The sequence below is a fragment of the Schistocerca piceifrons genome, chromosome 2, assembly GCF_021461385.2.
Source record: "Schistocerca piceifrons isolate TAMUIC-IGC-003096 chromosome 2, iqSchPice1.1, whole genome shotgun sequence".
Lineage (NCBI taxonomy): Eukaryota > Metazoa > Arthropoda > Insecta > Orthoptera > Acrididae > Schistocerca > Schistocerca piceifrons.
Window position 1 is genome coordinate 1,004,567,570 of NC_060139.1, and position 15,851 is coordinate 1,004,583,420.

Below are 15,851 nucleotides of genomic sequence, written 5' to 3' on the forward strand. Positions count from 1 at the left end.
TTGACTTGTGTCAATTTCTAATTGTTCCATCCTGTTAGCCAGTACACTGATTTCATCTACGATACTGGCGTTAGCCACTTGGATATTATCTACTCTTTCGCTCAGTTCTTGCACCGCTTTGGGTATGGTTTCATAGTTTTGTCTCAAACTAACAATCTCACTTTGCATAGCTTCCAAAGATTGCATTAACTGCAAGTTTCTCACATGCTGGCGTCGATCACGCTCTGCTTGTTTAGCATCACGTTCTCTTTCGCGTTCTGCTTGCATACGTGCAAATTCAGCTACCAATCTCTGGTCACGCTTTGCTTGTTCATGCACAAACGTAGCTTGGAAATTGAGCATTCGTTCGAACATAACTCTTCATGATTGCACTTCTGACACCTCACCACTCACTGGTCCGTGTCTAGTGCTTGTGGGTGGTACAGTATTTCTACTTTCAACTGAATCACTGGCTGGCAGTGGCAACATTTCTTGCCCTTCTGCCCCCAGATTCTCACATTGTACTTCCTTAACTACGCCACTAGCATTACTTTGTGCCTCACTTTCTAACTCGGTATCACTCCTTGCTAACTGTTGTTCATTATCCATGTTTATATCTTTCTGACTACGCAATCTAACCACAGTCAACAAAAGAAACAAAATCTGAACTAAATATCCTAACACTCAGGTTTCACTGACATAATCACACAAGAAATGGTCATTTGTTGAAACACACTTATTATATACTACGATGACTAACTACTCAAATGTCCTGTTATTTTTAAAAAAAAGAACACTAACAACAAGCACACCACTAATGATCCGAGAACACTGCACCGAGGCTACTTTACTACCCACAGGACAACTACACTGTAGCTTTACCTTTTGCTGATCTATCTTGGGTGCAGCTGCCCCTGGTTTTGTGGTAGGTAATTAATTTTTTGATATAATGAGCTCTATTCTTCAGCTTGCCTCTGGGTATATAGTGTTCTCATGCTAAAAAATCATATGCAGGTATTACCACACAATATTGGTTAGGCAATACATACAATACATGAAAAAAAAATTAATTGATCTCCTACAAAGTTCGACTACAATAATTCCCTAGTTATCTCATGGGTATTTTGTGGCCAATGCATATTCGAGCCCCACGTTGGGCGCCAAATTAATGAAATTAAAAAAAAAAAAAATGAAAAAAAATATAATGAAATGATTTTGTTTTCAAATGTTACCTTTTTTAAATTTATTTTTAGTTAATTTGTCTTTCTTTCTGTCTGTACGTACGAACTTTGTTGTAGAACCCCTTATTTACGTGTGGTAATAAAATTCATTTAGACAGAATTAAATACATTTAAATTTACGTGAACTTAGTCAACCCTCTCATGCTGATAACTTCATATTAACTGATTAAGAATATTTAGTTGAGAATTAAATCTTTTACATAATTCGGCCTTGGCACACATTTTTTAATTGCACTGGTTTTTTTTTAAATATTTACTGAATTCTTTCCCGGCGTTAACTATGGAACACAAGACGGTCTCTATTAGCAGAAAATGGTTAAATATTGCCAAGCCGACCTGAACGTTTAATTATCATTGATAAAACACACTTCACTATACATTTAAGTTATTTGAAAGAACCAACAAATTGTTAAATTTCAACGTTAACTATCCGCCTATGAATGCACAAATGTGAAACTAGTAATAAATTCCGTCAGTCTCTGGATCGCTGTAAAAGAAAAACATTTTCTTAATTCACTGCTAATTTTTATCTGCTCCCGATTTACAGGTTTGGTTAATTTTTCTTAGCGGAACAATTTTTTAAATGTGCCGCCGCTGCAAATCCTTCGGTCGCGGCACAGCCCAGCAACACCACTAAAAATGCTGAAAATTCTTTAAAGAAATATTATAGATGACATGGGCAAGCTAATTTACACTAGTAATACACACTTTTGATAAATTATAATGTATTTAGACCACAACAATAATTCAACTTACATTAGTTTGTAATTTCTCCTCTGATGGCGGCTAAATCTAGATACAAACAGATGAAGTCTACCCATTCATAAAATGTTACGTCACAGGTTCCTCTCTCTCTCAGCTCTCGAGGAAGACGACAAAAAATGCACACTATGTATTCCTATTTATACCACTGAACCGTTAATGTCCCTTGCAATCTGCAGCTGTATTTTACATTTTTCTTATCGCAGATATTGACAAATTTCGTAATTACATTATGAGCATAGAAATATTACAATCATAAATACATCGAGAGTATTATTATAGAAAATATTACAATAATAACGAATGTCCTTTACACAAAATTAAATAATATTTTTTGTTAAATAATTACAGTATATACAAATTGTTTCATAGCGGCGTATATAGTACAATTAAATATTAGTTTATTAATAGTGTGTGTGTTGCCAGGGAACGTTAAAAACTTTGGTAAAACAACGGCTCATTTCATAAGATACATGCAGAGGAATCAAGGAATCGTTAATTCGGAAGTGAAGCGTAGGGTGCGAACACTGTACAGTGAGTGCAATGAGGTTTAAAATGGATGTAGACTCCAGTTCTTAGGCTGAAATGAAGAAGCCTGCTGTATAGAGAGCTGCAACAAGCCAGCCTTTGGCTGAAGACAACAACTACAACACCAACGGAATTCACTGTTTCTGATGAAGTGCATTTCATTACACATGTATTATTTTTCTTAGATCGATCAAAGTTCCTATCACTAATATGACAGAAACAACTTTTTAACTTATAACATGACTGGAATCAGCGCTTCTTAAAGCGTTTCCTCCGTCTCAGATGACTCATACGTAATTGTTTACGATACCTGATACTAGATTACGTTCACAGGATATGAAATTGGACGTGTGTAAAATATAGGCCATTGATTGAACACCCTCCAAAGTAATGGATTGGGGGTTGGGTTGTTTGGGGGGAAGAGACCAAACAGCGAGGTCATCGGTCTCATCGGATTATGGAAGGACGGGCAAGTAAGTCGACCGTGCCCTTTCAAAGGATTCATCCCGGCATTTGCCTGGAGAGATTTAGGGAAATCACGGAAAACCTAAATCTGGATAGCCGGAAGCGGGACTGAACCGTTGTCCTCCAAATGCGAGTCCAGTGTGCTAAAATAATGAATTTGGAATTAAATGACTATTAAATGGAACAAGAATAACAGTTATTTCGTTTATATGAAGCAGAGAATGGAGAAAGAAAGGGATGTCCGACAGAAGAGTCACCGCTCGTACAGAAGAGCGCAAGGGCTCCTTGATGTTTTTTTCAGCGCATTAATATCGTCCGAACTCGAACGGGAATCAATGATTTGCGATTAGGGGATTAATGGACAAGAGATGCTGCATTTAAGGGTATGGTAAGTTGGAAATTTGGATAGCTGAAGTAGTCAAACCATTTAATCATGAGAAGCGGTAAATTCAGGTTCTAATTCCAGTCCGGCAAAATTTTTAGTTATCACCGTTGAATAAACGCAGTGCCCTCTCCAGATGGATGTCCCGAATTCCCAACCATCCTTAAGCTTTCTTTCCCCATTCTCTCTTTCAATGAATGTATGCACCAGCCGCGTCATCAAGAGTGGTTTCCTTTTAGTCGGATATGTCCGACAGAGAGACACCACTCATATATTCAATTAATTCGGTTTATTCCAAATGAAATGACACAACGTCAGAGACCTTACCGGTCTCATATAGATATGATTTTATGTACGTAGACTGAAGCGGCCAGTGAAAATGTATACAAAGGTCGGGATCGAACCAAGGAGTTCTGCTTACTAAGTTGGTGCGGTAGCCATTAAGTGGAATTGGCACAGCAGTTCACGCAACTGCACCTATTATCCTGGCACACCTTTCTCCGCTATCCAAATTCTCACTGCCGCCCCATGTCTGCATGAGATCAGTAACGTCTCTGAAATTGCTGTACCAGAAGTGCGTCGTCCATTGATTTCTAGATCTGATATTCAAATACTTTCCCAATCACAAGCCAGTGATTAAACCAGTAGAAGATATTAGTTTCGTTCTGTTCCTTTCTGTAAAATTTGCGAACTATTATCCATCTGCCATATGAAAGTAATGCTTCAGCCGGCCACTTCAGTAAAATGGATCCAGGTTGATAGCAAAATGAGTTGATCACATAGAAAATTCTTAACTTTTTATAATATTAATAGATGGATATTTGGATGTCTGTTATGTCACGTTAGCTTACGTTAGTGCAAGGAGCAATTCGGATAATGATATCCAAAATATACGATATTCCACTGAAAAGTTAGCATCAGTTTTACAGATAATAACTCTAGAAAATGTAATAAGTTGTGGGAGACAGTTGCAATTGTTAGCTGACCCCTCTTTGTAGACTGTCTGTGTAGAACTGCGTACACAGTAACATTTTTTCAACGATCAGCATGTGACCTATATTGATTGTGTATTTAATTTTGATAAATGTGATTCAGAACATTAGAAAATCCTAGAAAGTGTGAATCAAGCTGTCGGTTACTACAACTCAAAACTGTAAGAAAAGTCTGATGCAAAGACCAGTAAAATACGTATGTTCATTTTTCATACGTCTGAAGCATACTGGGACAAGGTAACCGTTCATTGTTGTCATGTATCAAAAGCCTGCTCTCCAGTGAATATGATTCAGTTCGAATATCCCTATACGAGTACTTCTCTCAAAGTCACGTGAATAATAGTTTAACACATGCCTGCTCGCAACTATTTAAGTCCATACTATTTAATAACTCTCCACCGCATTTCATAACAACATGCAAAAACCCTTTGCTACATAAATGGAAAACGATGCTACATTGTATATAATAATATGAGAATCGTTAGTAGATTTGGACAAATTTCGCAGTAGTTACTTCAATTGTGTGTTCACGCACACAAATTAGTAAACCTTATTACTAGATTTGATTTTGCATTTCGTACTTGCCAGGACTATAGGAAGAAGTTATCCTTGTCAGTGTTTCGAACCAAGAGCTGAATTGAGTTTCTGTGTATGTATCGAGTATCCGGGTTTCCTCCTAACAAGGTTAATTGGCTAAAGGGCTTAACTCCATTACGGTTCCCATCCTTAATAGCTGACAACCGCATCATACTCAAGGTCATTTTTCTTTTCTCTCTTATTGCAGTCCCAGCTACGTAGGTAACCTTAATTGGCAATGTGACGAACTCTTAGGAACGGAACGTGTAGTAACTCGTACACCTGTTCATTTTACGTTGCAGAGTACAAAATGTCTGCTTACACGAGAACGAATGTTCATGTTTCAACAACAAATGATTTTCCTTTCACTTACATCACACAAAGTCTTAATTTAGGAGATCTCTCTACAGCTGTGTGCTCCCATAAAAATTTACGAAACGTTTATATTTCCGTAGGTAGACATTACGTAGGTGCACGAATAACAGTAGGAAAAAAAGTAGAAACCGCTTTTAGTTTGTGTTGTAAAATCAATTGATGCGACACTACCTACGAAACTGCAGATAATAGGAGCTTATACTTGAAATAATGTAGTGGTCAATTGTGAACGGTGTTATTTTCCGTACGTTTCATGAAAGTGCCGAGCATTGATTCTTATTTTTAAATGTTTCACCTCGTAAAAGAAATATTTCATCCCATACACGTGGTCTTGGCTAGTAATCAAAACGTCCAACGTCTCGGGTTGCATTCTAGCCTCGACTTACATTTTGAAAAAAAAAATCTGCATACAAAATCGGAAGGCAATTGGAACCGCTGCATTAAAGACACGTATTCTGTACCCAAAGTAAATGCGTCCTGCAACAGAAAAAATGGTCATGATGATCGCTCCAGTACCAAATATTTCGGATTAGTTACCCATTCGGATCTGCTGGAGGGAACTAACAAGGAGGAAGTGCCCATGAGGAAATGAGAAACAATGGAAACGGTAACATACTATGAATCGGAGATTGAAATACACAGATAACAGGACAGTGGTTACTAATGTCTATAAATCATGGTTGGCTTTCTGCTCATGAAACAAAAACTGAATAATTAAAAAAAGCTCAGGAAGTTGAGTACCTGGAGTAGGATTCGTTATGAATGGGAAGTTAGGGCCAGGAGCGTATTACTGGGAACAGTTTCGTTACAGCGTTATCCTTATCACGATAAAAACACGAACAAAACTAATCTGAACAACATGTCGAATCACAAACAGATCTACATCTACATCGATACTGTGCAAATCACACGTAAGTACCTGGCAGAGGGTTCCTCGAAACCATCCTCACAATAATTCTCTATCGTTCCACTCTCGAACAGAGCGTAGAAAAACCGAACTACTATATCTCTCCGTGAGAGCTCAGATTTCCCTTAATTTAGTGTGATGAATGGTTTTTTATGTAGGTCGGCGTCAACAATACATTTTCAGATTCGGAGGGGAATGGTGGTGATTTGAAATTTCGTGAGACGATTCCGCCGTGACGAAAGTAGCCTTTGTTTTAATGGTGTCCACCCCAAATCCTGTATCGTATCCGTGAGACTCTTTGCCTTGGTTCTTGATAGTATAAAGAGTGCTGCTCTTCTTTGAACTTCCTCGATGTACTCCGTTAAATGCCGCACCGGTCGGCAGTACTCCAAAAAGGGGACGGACAATCATAGGCAGTCTTCTCAATAGATCTGTTGCATCTTCTAAGCGTTCTGCCAATAAGTCGCAGTCTTTGTTTCGCCTTCTCTGCAACATTCTCTATGTGTTCTTCCCAATTTAAATTCTTCTTAATTTTAATTCATATCTACTGAGTTGAATTTTCGCGTAACCGACGTTTAACGAATTTCTTTTAGTCTCACTTGGAAGACCTCACAGTTTTACCATTTAGGGTCAATTGCAAATTCTCGCGCCATACAGATATCTTTTCTAAACCGTTTAGCAATTTGGTTTGATCTCGTTCACACTGTTGTTTTCTCGTTATGCTTAAGAGTAAACTATTGTTTCGTTATCGACTCAAGACGGTCGGTGACGACTGAAATCGGTAACATATTATATCTCAGCTTACTAGAAATTAAACAATTTTTAAAAACAAGATGAAAATGCACAGAGAGTGTCTGAGGACACTGAGTGGGTGATTCAGATTGTACAGGTAGATGAAAATAAAATAATCATTGGATATTAAAACACAGAAGCAAGGCAAGCAATTGAAGACAGGTTCCGGGAAACTATGGGCTCGGTAGTTGGAACGAGAGAAGAGAAAGACTCCTTAATTTGTGTTGTAAATTTCAGCTACAAACAGCAAATAAGATGTTCAAAAATCACGAGAGGAAGAAGTATAGTTGGAAAAAGTCTGAAGTTATGAGAAGATTCCGGCTGTATTACATGACAGTGAGACAGACATTCAAATTTCAGATGCTGGATTGGAAGGTATATCTAGTGTCTGATGTAGACTCAGATCAAAATTTAATACAGATAATGAGTGGGCTGTAGTTCTAGAGAATAGACAAGGAGAATCAGTGTGAAAATGTGATACGAAAGTGCTGAGATACGACGATGCGCTCTCGTTATTACAACAATGAATACCACAGCTGGCTTAAGAAAGAAGGAATTAAAAATTTTAAGGGGAAGAAAGAAACGCAGCAATTCTTGTCACTTAGGAATGCAATCAATAGGACGTACAGGGAAGCTAATACGAAATGGCTGAAGGAAACCCCAGGAAGTTGAAAAGGAAATGGTCATCGGAAGGAAAGAGCCTGCATAGAAAAAAGGTAAATTAATGTTCGGTGAAATACATTGAAGCGCCAAAGAACTGGTATAGGCATGCGAGCTCGAATACAGAGATATGTAAAGAGGCAAAATATGTCGCTGCGGTCGGCAACGCCTATATCAGACAAGAAGTGTCGGGCGCAGTTGTTAGATCGATTACCGGAGATACAGTGTCAGGTTATCTAGATTTAGGTGAGTCTGAATGTGGTGTTATGGCCGGCGCATGAGCGGTGGGGGGCAGCACCTCCTAGGTAGCGATGAAGTGGGCATATTCCGGAAGGCCGCTTCACGAGTGTACCTTGAATATCAGGAAACCGGTAAAACATCAAATCTCCGACATCTCTCTTGTCGGAAAAAGATCCTGCAAGAACGGGACCAACGACGACTGAAGAGAAACGTTCAATCTGATAGAGATGCAACGCTTCCGCAGATTGCTGCAGATATCAGTGATGGGCCATTAACAATTGTCAGCGTGCGAACCGTTCCACGGAACATCATCGGCATGGGCTTTCAGAGCCGAAGGCCCACTCTTGTATCCTTGATGAGTGCACGACACAAAGCATTACGCCTCGCCTGGGCCCGTAAACACCGACATCAGACTGTTGATGACTGGAAACATGTTGCCTAGTCGGACGAGTCTCGTTTCAAATTGTATCGAGTGGATGGACATTTACGGGTATGGAGACAACCTAATGAATCCATGGACCCTGCATGCAAACAGGAGACTTTTCAAGCTGGTGGAGGCTCTGTGATGCTGTGGGGCGTGTTCACTTGGTGTGATATGGGACCTCTGATACGTCTATATACGACTCTGACAAGTGACACGTACGTAAGCATCCTGTCTGATCACCTGCATCAATTCACGCCTATTGTGCATTCCGACGGACTTGGGCAATTCCAGCAGAACAAAGTGACACCCCTCCCTCCGCACGTCCAGAACTGCTACAGAGTAACTCCAGGAACAGTCTTCTGAGTTTCAGCACTTCCTCTGGCCACCAAACTCCCCAGACATGAACACTGTTGAGCATATCTAGGATGCCTTGCAACGTGCTGTTCAGAAGAGATCAAACCCTGATACGCTTACGGATTTATGGACAGTTCCACAGGATTCAGACATCAGTCGAGTCCATGCCACGTCGTGCTGCGGCAGTTCTGCATGCTCGCTGGGGCCCTACATGATATTGCGCAGGTGTACCTGTTCCTCTGGTTCTTCAGTGTAAAAAGCAAACATATCTACATTGAGACTGCAACAGAAATTTCATTGAAATTACAATGAAATGAACACCCTTAGCTGCTTACAGGCGTTGACATACGTCAACGGGGACAGATGAAAATGTGTGCCCCAACCGGGACTCGAACCCGGGATGGGTTGGCGGGAGCCGTGCCAGAGATAAATCTCTGCAGTCGCGTTATCCTATGTGTCCTCGGTGGCTCAGGTGGATAGAGCGTCTGCCATGTAGGCAGGAGATCCCGGGTTCGAGTCCCGGTCGGTGCACACATTTTCATCTGTCCCCGTTGACGTATGTCAACGCCTGTAAGCAGCTAAGGGTGTTCATTTCATTATAATTTCATTTTAACGAGCTGCATGGTCACCTATGGTCTCTGTTCTTTCGAACATGTCCGAAAGAACAGATACCAACTTAGTATAGGAATTTCATTGATGAATGCAAAGGACTGAGCGGATATGTGTAAACAGTACATTCAGGTCTTCTACGAGGAGGGGCAATGACGTGATGCTAGAATAAATGGGCATCGATTTTCAAAACATCGGGTATCGAGTATTAAAGACAGAGTTTGACCAACGTTTAAAAGACACACAAACAATGCAGAAAGTGTAGATGAGCCCCCTTTGCAGTTTCTAAGATCACTGGTGGCGACCAAAAGATCATTCAACTTCGTGTGTGGAGCTTTCAGATTGGCGACAAACCGTCGGACTTTCGGAAGAATATCATTCACACAATGCCGGAGACAGCAAGGACAGAAAAGCGCTAGAACTCTCGTATAATCAGCTTAACAGCTCATGCATTCAAATTACTGACAAAAAGTAGAATAGTGCAATAGAAAAGGCCGCGCGGGGTAGTCACGTGGTCCCAGGCGCCTTGGAACGGTTCGCGCGGCTGCCCCCGACGGAGGTTCGAGTCCTCCCTCTCGGGCTCATGTGTGTGTGTGTGTGTGTTGTCCTTAGCGTAAGTTAGTTTAATTTAGATTACGTAGTGTGTAACCCTAGGGTCTGATTACCTCAGCAGTTTGGTGCCATAGGAATTCACCACCACCACCACCAGCAATAGCAAAGAAAATGGAGAACATGTAAGATGACGATTAGTTTGTCTTTGGTAACGGTAAACGGCCCAGACAGTCAGTTCTAGCATTAAGCGTAACAGTGAATACAAGACATGAAAATTAGGACACATTCACAGGATGTGTCGATCTATAAAAAACTATTCGACAACGTAAAACGGTGCAAGATGTTTGAAATCATCGGAAAAATACATATAAATTGTAGGGAAGGCGATTAATTTACAGTATGTAGATGAAACAAGATGTGGCAATATGATTGGAAGAAGTGCTCAGATTACAATAGTGCGTAAAGCGGAGTAAAGGTCTTTCTCTCCTACTATTCAACATGTTCCCCGAAAAATCAGTGACGTAACTAAAACAAAAATTTAGTTGTTGAGTGAAAATTCGGTACAATATGTATCGCTGATGACACAGTCACCCTCAGTTCAATTTGAGGAAGGATTACAGCACTTGTTGAATGGAATGAACATTTCATTGAGCACACAGTACAAATTGGAAGTAAACCGAAAAAATAGGGAACTCATGCGGAGTAGCAGAAATGAGATTATATATAAACGTTGAAGTAGGGGACCACGTTGTAGTTGAAGTTGAGGAATAATGCTGGCACGGAAACAAAATAACGGGTATCGGACGATGGAAGGACACAACTAGAAGTAGACTAGCTGCAAAAGATAGTATCTATCGCTGGAATACGTCATAGAGGTCAGTGCAATAGTACAGGCAACGACAGAGACTGGAATATAACTGACAAATAACGTTACAAGTGCTACTCTTTGATGAAGAGGTTGGCACAGACGACCTGAAGGGTCTCGAAAAAAAAACCTGTTTCTATAGAGAAATCTCACCAATGAGTATTCTTCTCTTTTTAATTATATTGGAGCTACAACATTCCTGCACATAAGGAAGTTGCATTTTGTTGCTAATTACAAGTAGCTATTTTTAACAATGAATAAATTTGCTTAACGTAAAGCAACTTTCCGACAGCATGGCGAAATAAAACTGTCACCACATACGTAATATTTGCTTAACTTAAGTTCAACACAAACTCCTACGAGTGTTACATATTTTCTATAAGACTGTTCTCTGTTATCGACTTAAGAATTACCGTTTACAGCGTACAGGCACTCATTATTTCAATAGCACACTGATTCATAGAATTTCCATCTATATTTCCGATTTCGCTGACGATACTTGCTTATTAATGAAAGCTTAGTGACACTGCACACCATTTTCCATTTTTCACTCGCTTGTAATCTCAGTTAATCTATCAATATTTGCATTACATAAACTTCCACAGTTCACTGCGGGTTCAAGGATTTCGTTTGGAGCTATAAAGCTTGTTCATGTAGAAGGTTACAGACTAAATAAAATATGACATTAATTGTTGCGTTTTCTCGTCGCTGCCTCAGATTTTATTATTACTTTCTGCTTCGGTGTAGGATGTGATTTGATTTTGTTCCATTTTCCATGCCTTCCTTCTCAAATGTCAGAATACAAACACGTTTTATATGGCTCTGAGCACTATGGGACTTAACATCAATGGTCATCAGTCCCCTAGAACTTGAACTACTTAAACCTAACTAACCTAAGGACATCACACAACACCCAGTCATCACGAGGCAGAGAAAATCCCTGACCTCGCCGGGAATCGAACCCGGAAACCCGCGCGTGGGAAGCGAGAACGCTACCGCACGACCACGAGCTGCAGACCACGTTTTATAAAAGTGAATTCATCAGCTACCATTTTAATCATGAAGAGAATCGAAGTGGGGCGAAGAGTAATAGATTTTCAAATGTTTCCTTTATACCACAAAACCCGCTTTGAGTAATGTAAGAACTCTTTCAATATTTGAATGATAGTACTTCAGGAGTTTCGTCCAACTCAAGAGTATCTTTGATATTTTGTTCATTGGTTGATGACGACAGCTAATTCTTAGGTTTTGTGTCATTGCTTGTAACTCCCACTCACGTGAAGGGTAGTTTGTTATACTTTTACTGAGATGTAATGATTCATGAGAGAAGCGATTGTTTCACCCTGAACCCAGTTATTGATGGAGATCTGTGTTGAAAATTTCCGTTCAGAGGCAAAATGTCTCCTCGATGAACTGCTTTTATTATTATTATAATAATTATTATTATTCATTTAATTACTGCTTTGATTTAATTGTTATTACTACTATTACTGATTCAAGGAATTAGTGTTCAGTCTCTCTAAGAAACGAGTTCAAGTCTCTGAAATAAATAACCAAACAGATCTCACTAGACGAAGCTTATGTTCAGGGGATTGTACATGGTAGACTTGAGATCTGCTGCTGCACGCTGGCTGTAAGCTGTACCCGATGTCTCTGACGGCCGTCGATCTGCCTGCTGAATATATAGAAATCTTAGTCTACGTTAACTATGGTCCAATTCTTCTTTCTATGGAAGCCTGTCCGTCGTACTGGATTTGTTTAAAAGTCTTTAAATTAAGAACGATATAGAGTTTGCAGGTTCGAGCTTCCACAGTCCAAAGAAATGTCTCGTAGGCAAGCACAAATATTTGAAAATGTGAAACCATAATATCGAGAATAATATACGCAACGCACACCTTCTTTATTCTGCCGAAAAATTGGTTTATTGGTTTATTATTCTCGCACAAAACCCTCGCACAAAACCAGAAAATGTCTTTCAGTTAAAGATGGCGGTCTCGTAACAATGCCTTCTCTCTTAAGTCGTAATACGATCGCCCATACTCATTAAGATCAAAAGCTAGACTATATCTTTTCACAATGGTTAACATCGAACCTAAGCTGTCTTTGTTCAAGGAACAGAGAGTGCGTCCGATAATGCTGCTTTCTCGCAGTCGGTTGCGCCTGCAGACGCTTGTTGAAAACCAAGACGTGGAGTTGAAACTTACTCATTACTTTACACTCAAAGGTTACCACTCTTACTTGTCGGATGAGTGAAAAAGCAGAAGCCCCGCGTTACACCGTCCATATGCCATGCTGGGACCACGCTTACACACCACTGGCATCGACGTACGGTTCCCCCAAACATCCTAGAAGAATCCGACTCATGCCACTGGCATCGACGTTCGGATCCCCCCAAACATCCTACAGGAATCCGAGTATGGCTACTGACAGGCCCTGCACGCCCACCTTGGATGCAAAAACGGGACCAGCCCCCCACCCCCCGGGCAACACCCACCCACCCCAACCGCCCACACTAGGCCAAATTGCATCGACGTACGGTTCCCCCAAACATCCTAAAGGAATCCGACGTACGGTTCCCCCAAACATCCTAGAAGAATCCGACTCATGCCACTGGCATCGACGTTCGGATCCCCCCAAACATCCTACAGGAATCCGAGTATGGCTACTGACAGGCCCTGCACGCCCACCTTGGATGCAAAAACGGGACCAGCCCCCCACCCCCCGGGCAACACCCACCCACCCCAACCGCCCACACTAGGCCAAATTGCATCGACGTACGGTTCCCCCAAACATCCTAAAGGAATCCGACGTACGGTTCCCCCAAACATCCTAGAGGAATCCGACTCACGCCACTGGCATCGACGTTCGGATCCCCCAAACATCCTACAGGAATCCGACTATGGCTACTGACAGGCCCTGCACGCCCACCTTGGATGCAAAAACGGGACCAGCCCCCCACCCCTCGGGCAACACTCACCCATCCCAACCGCCCACACTAGGCCAAATTGACTGATATACTGTCACCGTCGGAGGGTGGTATGGAACTCCCAAGTCCAACGGCCACACCTTCAAAGTGCATTGCCATGACGCAGTGTCACTACCTTGTGGAAAAATTTTTTGCCTCACCAACACAGTTAGACCGCAAAAGACCGGTGATGCTGTATTATAACATATCACCAAAAGAAACCACTTAGGATATATTCCTGTGTAACTAAGAGGGCAACTGACTACTCACTCTTACGTTACCGCGATGAGCGGATCTTGATTGTCATGTTAATACAGTATTCATGAAAAATGCCGTTTATGAAGAATACGCTATAATTTTGTATGTATATCAGCCTTACTTGGCGCAATCTTTTACAGGGTCTATAACAATCCTATGCGACCTTATATTTTCTGTACCGCATCACTCTTCCTTTATTTATAAAGTGGTAGGCTGGAGCTCAACGCTATCGCGAGCTACATTTCATTACAGAAATGAGCTAACACTTATAGTAAACTGCGAAATTCTTGTGTGGCTCTAATTTTACTAGTGTCATGTAAATGACGAGTTGGAAAACATTCCAAATAATGCAAACGACTCACAGTAGGTACGTCATTTACATATTCCACATTTGAACAGCTGTTAAAGTGGAGGGTGGCCCGAACAATATGGTGATGCCGAGAACAGGTGAGCAGGAATAATTTCTCTCAGTTTCTTGATAAGAAGTTTTTCTCCATCTATTGTGCCAAAAACAAAACTATAATTTGCCGATTATTCTTCCTGTGTACCAGTGCAGGTTTACGGTTAGCAGCGCTTCCTCCGAGCTTTCCTACAGCGGGATGGGTAGCAGCATGACGCAGTCGAATCCTCTCGTCTCAGAACTGCGTGAGCTCCTCCTTGTATTACTCGATATTAATTTGGAGTTCGATAGCCCGAAGCGAGCTCTCGCTACCGAGTCTCGCACAGAAATACACGCCCGCACGAAGCTGTCTCTGGTCCCGGACCAAACGCAATTTATTACGCAGCGCTGCGTCTCAGAATCACCGAATCCGGTTACCGGAGCGCAGCGCTCCCCGCGATGCCACGTGCATCTCATCTCCACTACTCCCTCAGAACTCCATTAGCTCCTCTTACAACCCCTCGCTCCATCGCACCAATCGCTGCTTCCCTCTACCTGCATGTAGAGCCCGTTCACATTTCATAAGCCAGGAGTCACACAGCAGGTTAAGACTGACTATGAAATAAGAAAGAGGCACCACACACACATCTTCGACTAAGACATGCAATAGAGGGCGTATATAAGAAGTGTGCATTTTGTCGTGCTTAATGTTTTGGAGCATTTAAATATTATGTAATATTGAAAATGTTATTCATGGCTGTCAATCAGCAGCTGAGAAGCACGTTGATCAAATTTTTATCAGATTTACTTTTTGACTAGTTTCGGCAAATTAATTTGCCATTAAAGAAAAGCATACAATTAAGTGTAGATCGGAAAGCAATCGTCAAGCAAACTTTGGACGATAGAGTCCTTCGTTAAAATTTTTACATCGTACTGTCAAGCAGTTAAAAAGTAACGTAAAAATACGAGGATATGGTGATCTAAAAAAACCACGAGAGATATGACGATTAGCAGAACATTTCTGTTCTTAAAACGTGGTGTATTGCATAGGGATATACTATTAGGTGTAAGGATATATCTGATGCGCTCTTTCTGACAGAATAAAACAGTGTGGCCGACAACCAAGCCTACTTGGAACCGTTGCTTTTCTCAGGCAAAAACTCCACCGAATGAGCTACTCATACACGACTCACCACCCATCCACATAGCTTCTTGCACCAGCACTTCTGCCCTCCTTTATCTCAGCGTCCCATTCCCCCAAGATATTCGAGGGACTTGCGTGAAATTTTGAAGATGAAAGGTAAAGATTCCGAGTTCGAGTCCTGGCTTGGCACACCTTTTTAATCTGCCAGTATGTTTCACACCAGCACACATTCTGGTTTATGATTCCATTTCCAGCTCCCTATTTTCAGTACAAAATCAGACATTTTCAGAATTAAATAACACTCTTAAACTGTCAGAAGATGGTTCAAATGGCTCTGAGCACTATGGGACTTAACATCTGAGGTCATCAGTCCCCTTTGAACTTAGAACTACTTAAACCTAA